Raw genomic sequence first — 10,689 nt, forward strand, 5'->3', positions numbered from 1 at the left:
GGTGATGAAGTTCAAAGAAACTAACACATACTTATAAATTGAGAGAGAGAGGCCGCCATGACCAGTTGGAGTGGGGTATGATTTTGTTTAGTTTGACCCAAACGTGAGAAAAGGTTGGAGAATGATAGTTTATTAGGGTAGGAAGATACCGTACCTTTACCAACTTTTTTATTGGGTTCACATGGAAGTTGCTAACTTGGTGATCCTCCAGGGATGTTTCTTCTTCCCTTTTTTTTTTTTGTTGAAAGATCCTAATGTTGATGAGTAAGGAAATTGATGCCGATAAAGAGGACTTGTGTGAGAAATTGGCCACATTCAATTTGACCCAATTGATTTTATTAATTTTTAGGACAATTTAATAAAGCCATCACCAATGTACCATACCTGGGTGAATCGGCTTGGGATGTGGGCAAGGCTCATGAGTTGGTTGGTTCGACTATATAAATAAATCTACCCGCCTAACCACACGTCGATCATTTTCAACAGATGCCTGATGAGTATACTTAACTGGTCTTGTTGGCCGAGGCATAATCCAACACGAACGAATAATACTTTTTGCTTGTACATAAACTTAAATCTGGGAAGTTGTTTTACCGTTGAGTTAATTCTAAGAACCAAGTTCAACAAAAAAAAAATTCTAAGAACCAATCTTTTCGTACACCACAAAATCATATAGTAAATTTTAAATTTAAATTCTTTTAATTTGAAGGTTAGAAATTTTGGACCAAGTAGAATCACTAACGAGAGGAAAATTTTGACTTATTACAGTTAGAAAGAATTTACAAGTTATCATATGACCTAAATTTATATAATGGATGATGATGTCGGAAAGTGACTTCCTGGATATCTTTAAAAAAATCGTCATTGTATCCCTGATTCAATTGCTTTTCTCATGTTGCTGATGACTTGATAGGAGAAATACCTGCAAAGACATTCTGACGCTTAAGCCAGTTCAGTGTTGTTAGTTAAGATTTAGTGAGAAACAAAGGTTAATGATTAGATCTCTTTTTCAGAGAAACGCATGTCTCGTTTATATAGATTTGTATGACGGTGGTAAATCATCGGTTGTCATTTTTCTTTGCGGGTGGTTACACACTGGTTTGGGGAAGACCACATGAGAGGGCCGTTAGTGGAATCTTTCTGATCAATGTCATATGATTGCATCTTCTCGATAAGGAAGACGAATAGTTGGCACTATCTAGCTTTTTGCGCAACCATAATTTGGTTCAAGCATAACAAAGCTCAAGGTGTCGAGGTTACATCTGCAAACCTTTCATTCCAAGGCTCAAGTGATAGAGCTCACTCAGATCCACCTTTCTGTTTTCCTTTAAGTCGTGAAAGAGTTATAGATGTCTAGGAGACTCGTGCCGACCTCCCTGTCCAGGGCTTAGGTAAAAGAGTTCTTACAGGGTCACCCCTCTATTAGCCATATCAAAAGTTCCTTCGTACATCATGTGAGGATCCGACACGTGCACCCAAGTCAATATCTAGACTTCTTGATTGGTCAAGACTGACCAATATTTGCTTAACAAGAGTACTCTTCGAATTAATCTCTTTTACAAAAGATAAAATAGATCCACTTTTATATTGTTTTTTTTAAATGACTACAACATAGCATGAAAGAATTAGTTTTCCAAACACTTAATGTACTTGGGTTTTAACAAAAAAAGAATGATATACTATTTGATAAGAAAAATATTAGCTTGTATCTCCCACTCAAGTCTCAAAAGTCATGGATTTGAATCTTGGTGGAGGTTGAATATCCTTAAGATATATCTCATGTAATTATAGGCATAAATATGGGAAATTTTTTTGGGGGGGAAAATGATCAGTCGATTTTTATTAGTCTTCACCTTTCTTACTCTCTAGGTGCTTTTTTAACTTGCATTAGTTTTAGAACACTTTGCGACAAATTTGCAACACTTTGCGACAGTTTTGCAACACTTTGCGATAGCTTATCAACACTTTTCAACAACTTTGCAACAACTTGCGACAACTTTGCAAACAATATTGAGCTTATAGCCAAACAAAATACAAATATTTGGATTTAATAAAAAAAATTGGATTTCTAACCAAAGAAAATATTACTTATCTTTTTAACTTAAAAAGTGTAAACTGGGTCTTCAACCCAATTTTGTGCGTAAATAAAGTAAAAATGTTGCAAATGCACTTTGAAACCCTTCAGATGATCTTTATGGATTTTTATGTCATTTTAGGATTCGTATTAATTATAACGGTATATGTGTTCATCAAATCTTCAAGTTGAATTTCAACATCGCACCTTCATGGTGTAATTAGAGTCTGTCTCTTGGAGTCATTTGCAAAGAAAAGAAGTCTATATTTAAAAAAAAATATTAGTGTAAGAAAAATACTCCACATATTTAATTCTCGCACACTAGTGATGTAGTGACTCTACAACCAAACCATTTCTTGAACAGTCTTGGAAATGGAAATATACTTATATGGAAGAGAAAAGCAGAGCAATATCTGGCTGACTCTGGTTTGGCATACACCATTATTAGAGCTGGAGGTTTGGATAACAAAGAAGGTGGGATAAGAGAGTTGTTGGTAGGGAAAGACGATCTTCTTCTTCCAACTGAGAATGGATACATTGCTAGAGCTGATGTCGCTGAAGCTTGTGTTCAAGCTCTTCAATTTGAGAATGTCAAATTCAAAGCATTTGATTTGGGATCAAAACCAGAGGGAAATGGTGAACCCACAAAGGATTTTGGTGCTCTTTTCGGACCTATTTCGGAACGTTTCTAAGACCCATTTTAAGAGATACTCAGTGTATAATCTCTTTTTATATGTTTTCTTGTTGTCTTTTTTCATGTAATGTCTGTTTGTGTGAGTAAACATAATTAAAAAAAAATTATATATTCTTTTTGTATTGAAAAAAGTGTAAGCATTCTGTGAGTGTCATATTTATTCAACTTTGAATTCCAGAGTTCTAATTATGGTGGCTTAATATTGTTATAAATTGATAATTCGACCGTCAAAATAACAGGTGTTGAAGCAACTTGGTGATACATTTACAAAGAGGTTCTCTAGTTTTCACTTATTGGGATACTTCTTAAAAGAATACTAATAGGTTTTGTGTGAGGAAAACCATTAACCTCCCATGTATATTTATATTGTTAATAGTTTACATAAATATGTAATTGACATAGATAGCTATACACAAGAGAGGAAAGAAAATACATAAGAGAGGAAAGAAAATACATAAGGTAGGAAATAGTATATACAATATATTGAAAAGAATCAAGTCCAATCTCATCCAAAATCTTTAGTCAATTATTTCCCGAATCTGATTATTATTACCATTATTACCCTCCCGCAATTTGAGCTTCGAGGAGACGCGAAGGTTCAATTTGGGACAAAGCTCCAAGAACCGGAAATGAGATAAGCTTTTCGTCAAAATATCAGCGAGCTGATCGTGAGATGGGACAAACTGAATCTTCACTGATCCGGCTGCCACCTTTTCCCGAACAAAGTGGTAGTCCAAAGCAATGTGCTTAGAACGACCATGAAACACTGGGTTGGCAGTCATGAGGATGGCACTTTTATTGTCACAATATATACTAATAGGAGTAGATAGGCGAATACCCAATTCCTGAAGAATATAACCAATCCAAGTTAAGTCAGCAGTAGTGGAGGCAAGAGCCCGATATTCAGCTTCGGTGCTGGAACGAGAAACCGTAGGCTGCTTACGAGCACTCCAGGTGAGAAGATTCCGACCAAGAAAAATGGAGAACCCAGATGTAGAACGACGTGTATCAGGGCAACCTGCCAAGTCAGCATCAGAGTAAGCATGAAGAGAATTAGAGGCAGAGTCCGCAAACAACTGTAAACCCATGTGAATCGTCCCCTTAACATAACGCAATATGCGTTTAACAGCTAGAAAGTGGTCAACTGTGGGAGCGTGCATAAACTGGCACGCCACATTGACTGCATAGGCTAAATCTGGACGAGTCAACGTAAGGTACTGAAGAGAACCACCACCTTACGATACTGAGTAGGATCTGAAAAAGCAACACCCTGTCCAGACAACTGAATGCCTGTAGTCATAGGTGTAGAAGCTGGTTTGACACCCTCTAAATTTAAAATTTTAAGGATATATAATGCATATTTAGATTGAGTAAGTAAAAGACCATCCTTATTCGAAGTTGCTTCAATACCCAGAAAATAATGTAAAGAACCCATATTCTTCATATCAAACTCAGAAGATAGTTGAGAAATAATAGTATCAATGGTGGAGTAATCAGCTCCCGTGAGTATAATATCATCAACATAAAGCAACAAATAAATCATACCCACTGGAGTCGTACGAATAAAAAGAGAGGTATCAGACTTACTAACACGAAAACCAATACGGAGTAGGTAAGAGCTGAATTTGTCATACCATGCCCGAGGAGCCTGTTTCAAACCATAGAGAGCCTTGTGAAGACGACAAACATACGATGGATGGGAAGTATCAACATAGCCAGGAGGTTGGGTGATGCACCCGAAAAGGTTGCACACCCAAGCGGAGGTATCAAGTAGTAATCCGGCAAAGCCGGGATCGATCCAAGGATAGGAAGGTAGTTTGGATATCGAAGGGTCTTATCCCTCGGTCTAGATATTAAAAGCTAACTTAGACTAAAAAGGAGAGAAACAAGGATAAATTAGGGGGGTTATGATTGAATAAGCAATAAAGAAAACAAATAAACTAATTAAACGATAAAAGTAAACAGGCGAGAGAGATTCGAGAGAAGAGTTCGGAGGAACAAGAGTCGGGAGACGGTAAGACTCGATTCGGGCAACAAATAAGCGAGAGAGGTGTCGAAGTCCGGGAATCCATAATGATAAACCTATGACTACGTATGATCCAATCTAATGTGTCGAAGTACAATCCATATTCGACTCCTAAAGTAGATGTCTCTAAGTACTACGTATATCCGGAGATCATACTTAGTCAAACAAACGTCTAAATCGGTTAATCCCGAGTCATCGAAAGTGTCGTCTAGTCGCCTAACTATGTGAAGTGCATGACAAGACACATGAAATTATGACTTAGACTACGATCGATATCGAATACTTCGTTTCGTCTATTAACTATGCGAAGTGCTTGACAAGACACATGAAAATACGATCAAAACGATAATCGAAATAAATGAACATCAATTTATAATCAAAACATTAAATCACATTAAACATAATCACCAATTCATCACATTTCATCTCATATAATCGACACACTAAAGTTAGCTAAACATGGTGATTAAATAGAAAATGAAAAGAAGATGATGAGAGAATCCCCCTTTTTCGATGTGGTTCGAGGCTAAGATCGTCGGAAAATATGAGTCTTTAAAGTGAAGCCGATCTCCCCTTAGCAAATTCTAGGTTCCCCATAGCGACCACCATCATCTTCTCCATTTAGAACACAACCTCCATTAAAGCTAACCCTAGCTTTCTCTCTCTAGAAATTTGTAGTCCAAAATCAAATCAAATCACATGTGTAGCTAGATCAAGACATGGGGAGTGAAAGCCCTAAGATTTCCGGCCAAGAAAGTGGCCGGAACCCTAGAAATCCGTCAAAACAACTTCCGGCAAGAAAGAAGAAATCCGGCCAGCAGCTCCCATGGAAGTGTGCACGTCCCTAGTACCGTCCGAGCTGCAGCCGTGCACGTCCCTAGTACCGTCCGAGCTGCAGCCGTGCACGTCCGAGCAGCCGAGAAAGCGTCCCGTTGACGCGTCCTTGCTGCTGCTCCTCGCGCCGGCGAGAGCTTCCCGTGGACGCGTCCGTGAAAGCCTCCAACAGCCCGTGAAAGCTTCCCGTGCCGGCCAGCTGCTGTTGCAGCTCTCTCGAGCAGCTGCTGCTCTTGCTGTTCCGGTACCAGCAGCAGCCCGACCTTTGTGTGCCGGCCTTGCTTGGCCGGCCAAGCTAAGGCCGGCTACTCCTTCTCTCTTTTTCCCTCTCTCAAGCTCCTTAACTCTCTAAACCCTTGAACTTCCAAACTTCAAACCCTAAAGTTCCTAGCCTCCTTCTCTCTCCTACTTCTTGGTTGTTTTCTTGATGAATGAAGAAGATGATGAATAGTAGCCTTTGACCCCTTACTCTAACTTGAGTCAAACCCTAGACTTAAGACCACAAATGGGTGCCTATAAAATCTCTACCCAATTCTTCTTCTCTTAATATTTCTTGGGCTTGGACTTGGTTTTGGGCTTTGATTTAGAAACCAAGAGAGTGCCTCCATCCTTGTCTCTACATCTTCAAATTCTTACAAAGGACTAGAATACCCTCGGACTTCTTTCTTCCACATCTTCCCCGTCCGAACTCCGAATTGAATACCGTTTTCACCGTCGGACTCGTCATTGACTATACTTGTTATTTGATTTGCTTGAAGTCTTTTTCTCTCATTTTCGGCACATGAAATGATAGTGATAATTCGCTCCTTTTATTCCGAATCACATGCTTAACTACAAAATAAGTACCTAACATGAAAAACACATAAAATATTATTGATAACACTCAAAAAGGACTAATTACTCTAAGTTAGGCTCTCCAAATGTGACATTTTCGTGTCACATCATTGGGCCATGTAAACCTCCTCAGTTAGATCCCCATGAAGAAAGTCATTCTTCACATCTAACTGAAGAATGGACCATCCACGAGAAACTGCAATAGATAAAATAATCCGAATAGTTGTAGGTTTGACCACAGGGCTGAAAGTCTCATCAAAATCATGTCCAGGTTTCTGAGTAAAACCTTGGGCAACCAAACGGGCTTTATACCTGTTAATAGTGCCGTCAGGTTTGAGCTTAGTGCGAAAAACCCATTTAGAACCAACAATGTTCATAGAGGGGTCAGGGGGCACAAAAGACCAAGTACGTTGTTTCATAAGAGCTTCTATTTCTTCTTCCATAGCACGTTGCCAATGTATTGATTTACCAGCCATACGATATCCCCGCGGTTCCGTGATAGCAGATAAGGCAGCATAAAAGCTGGAACCAGAAGAACCAAAAATATCAGAATCACGGGGAGAAATAAGGTACCGAGAATATACCTGAGATGGAGTCGTGTCAACTAGTAGAGCATCACGCATGATTGAGTCCATCAACCTGTAACCTTGAGGACCACACTCCGAGCTAAAATCTAATGAAACCGTCGGAGCAACCCCTCCCGTAATCGAATCCGTCAGAGAACGCATGAGAACCGGAGTAATACCTGCCAAAGAACGAGGACCCGATACTAGAGGAGTGGTAGGAGTAGATTCCGGTGGTGTAGTAGAAGGAGCTGCGGAGGGGCCCTCAGTCGAGACTGAAGGCACCTCCCCAGTAGGTGCAGGAATAGGGGTCACGAATGAACTGACAGGGGTATCATCTAGACGAATTATGGTAACTAAAGGTGCCTTTGAGGCAGAATCATCCATCTGAATGGGAATGGGATTGGCTTCAATGCTAGAGGTAGTAGTGGAAGACGAGACAGACATTAAGGGACGAGTATCAAGAAAACTCACTAGATCATCAGATGAAGACACAAAATCAGACGTTTTAAACGGGTAAATAGCTTCATCAAAAATAACATAACGAGAGATAAATACCTTCTTGGTGATAGGATCTAAGCATTTGATACCCTTATGAAATTGACTGTAACCGATAAACACACATGGGAAGCTCCGAGGTGAAAGTTTGTTAGAAGCATAAGGTCGCAAATAAGGGAAACAAAGACATCCAAACGAACGCAACATGGAATAGGAAGGTGGCTTACCGTATAAAGTGGAGAAGGGAGAAGCATCCTGGAGCACTGTCGTAGGCATTCGATTAATGAGAAAATTTGCTGTTTGAAAAGCTTCAACCCAATAAATAGCAGGTAACCCACTATGAAATAAAAGACTCAGTCCAGTTTCAGTTACATGACGATGTTTACGCTCTACGCGAGCATTTTAAGCAGGTGTATACGGACAAGAAATACGTCTGTCAATGCCATTTTCACTTAGAAAATTTAAAAATTGAGTATTTTGAAATTCACCTCCTCCATCTAATTGAAGAGTCTTAATTTTAGAGTCCAATTGATTTTCGACAAGAGATTTAAATTTTACAAAGACTTGAAAAAATTCAGATTTAGCACAAAGTGGATAAAACCAAGAAAATCGACTGTAATCATCAACAAAAAGCACATAATATTTAAAACCATTAGAATTAGGAACAGGAGAAGGACCCCATAAATCAATGTGCACAAGAGCAAGAGGAGAAGAAGCTCGTTTATTATTGAAGGGAAATGGAAGTCTATGACTTTTACTCATATTACAAGAATTTAAATACAAGTAGAAGACATAGAATTCTTGGAAATAGACTGAATTAAATTATCCTTAATTAAAATATCTAATACCCTAGAAGACACGTGACCAAGTCGACTATGCCATATAGCAAGTGGTGCTTTGACTGAGACTAAAGTAGGACTAAAAAATGAGGAATGAGCTTCATCCAAGACAAACAAATTTCCTCGCCTACTGCAGGTGCCCAAAATCCTTCCTTTCTCCTGAAAGATAACAAAACCATGTTTTGAAAATAGAACAAAACAATGAAGATCATCAACAAGTTTTCCTATAGATAATAAATTCTTAGTAAGAGAAGGAACATGAAGTGAGTCAGGTAAGGTGAGGACACCATGAGGAGTGGGAAGGGAAAGGGAACCTTTATGTCGAATGGTGAGAGGCGAACCATCACCGATGTAGACTTTATTTGAACCAGAATATGGAGTTAAGTGAGAAAAGTTACCGGAACCTGACGTCATATGACTTGAGGCACCACTATCGGCATACCAAGACGGATCTGACGGATTGGTGATGACGAGAGACTGAAGGGCATCAGCGGCGGCTTCAATAGATTCAGCATCGGCAACGTGGGCTTCTCGGCGAGGTGATAGAGATCGATCATGAGGACGACGACGAGATGAGTCACGGGTCCGAGGAGGAGAGGGTTCTCGGTACGGTTGTCGTGGTGAATATTGATCAAGGCGACGAGGAGAATCTTTTTGGCGTCGCGGTAACAAATAGAAATGAAAAAACATATTGGTTGTTACCTTAAGAAATCGTTACGAAAAAAAGATAATTAAGTATTTAAGTGGTATCATTATCCTTACAAAACTTTTCATGACAGTCAGCATTTGAGGTACTTCCTGACAATTAGAGTCAAACATGTAAAACCATTTAGTTGTGTCACAGTAAAAAAAACTGTAACAAACATACATAAAAACCGTAGTTTTAGTATTATATAGGAAGAAACTGTAAGAAAACAGGAACTAAGTCGCTAAAGCAACCTCCTTATCTTCAAAAAGAGTTTTCCAAATAGTCATCCATGGTGATACCTCTCCACAGTCAGAAATATGTTTTAGTCTAGTTCTTCAAATTATTAATTATGTTTCTTTTGAAAAACAGAAGCTTAACATGTAAATCTAAGATCACATCAGGCTAGGCGAGAGCCACAATGGCAAATAAAAAGCAAATAAAAATTTAAAGCTATTCAAGAAATCCAATCCTTCAAAAGAAATTGTATTGAAGTAATATCAAGAATAAAGGAAGAATATATCCCTTCTTCCATCAATCAACTACAATGTATGAAAGAATATTGTTTCACTATTCAGTTTCCTTCCTATCTAGCATCTTTGTAATACATTTTCCTTTTCCATATTTCTAATCATGTAAAGTTTTCTCCTTGTACAAACATATAAATACTTACTCATTACTATCAATGAAATCACCTTTGATTCAATACTATTTTGTGTCTGATTTATTATTTTCACATGGTATCACGAGCATAAGGAATTCTTCTCGTTTCTTCAATATTATTTGGAATTCTTATCTTCCCTATAAACCTCCGCGCTCAAAGGTCAGTTTTGTTTTTCTCATCATTATTGTTTTTTTTTCTCTCGAATAATATTTTTTGTTCGATTTCCGACTAAATCTGACCACTATAGCTAATCAGACCTAAAGCCAGATTTAGTTCCTTTTCGATTTTGTACCATTCTTTAGTTCACTGGCAACCACAAAACCTAATCAAACCTAACATCACTTTTAGGTTTCAGTTTTTCTTCTCTCCCAGCTTTAAATCTGCGCCTCTAGACACCATTTGGGCCTGATACTCATCTCAGGCCCGCCTTAGTCACCTTTAATTAGGCACCCCCTTAATTTTTCCAGCCCAGGTTTCTCTCTCGAGTTTGACCCAAATATTTGACCCGGGACTTTAACCCGTGACTCGACCCGTTACGTTTCAAGCAGAGCTAATTTCTATAGAAAACCCTAATCCCCGGTCGTTCCTCCCTCTCGCCAGTTAATCAAATCGGCAGGCGGTGACTCTGGAATATTTCCATTAAGAACGAACATCAAACGACCAATCCGGTCGATTCAACATCTCTTTCTCTCTCTACTCTCCTCATTTCTGGCAGTCATTACACGAGCATCAAATGACCAATCTGGTCGATCCACCATCTCTTTCTTTCTCTACTCTCCTCACGACTGGAAGTCATCACACGACCAATCTAGTCAGATTTTTTTGGGTTTTGACTAAATAAACGAACCAAACCACTACCTAGACCTAAGACGAGCACCCGATGCATTCACTGAGATAAACACCTTCTTTTCCGGTTACTCTTTCCGATCGAAATTTTTGGGTGGTTTTTAAACCCAATCGAGACAGTTTTGAAGTCTG

At 38.9% G+C, this 10,689-nt stretch overlaps 1 pseudogene; it reads left to right on the forward strand.

Annotated features, from left to right (window-relative positions):
* Positions 1 to 811: 811 nt before the first annotated feature.
* On the forward strand, positions 812 to 2,766 carry LOC147558079 (sanguinarine reductase pseudogene; annotated as a pseudogene).
* Positions 2,767 to 10,689: the final 7,923 nt, after the last annotated feature.

Source organism: Eschscholzia californica, unplaced genomic scaffold (genome assembly GCF_041429995.1).
Source record: "Eschscholzia californica isolate CP2 unplaced genomic scaffold, dmEscCali1.0.p SCAF_2, whole genome shotgun sequence".
NCBI classification, from domain to species: Eukaryota; Viridiplantae; Streptophyta; class Magnoliopsida; order Ranunculales; family Papaveraceae; genus Eschscholzia; species Eschscholzia californica.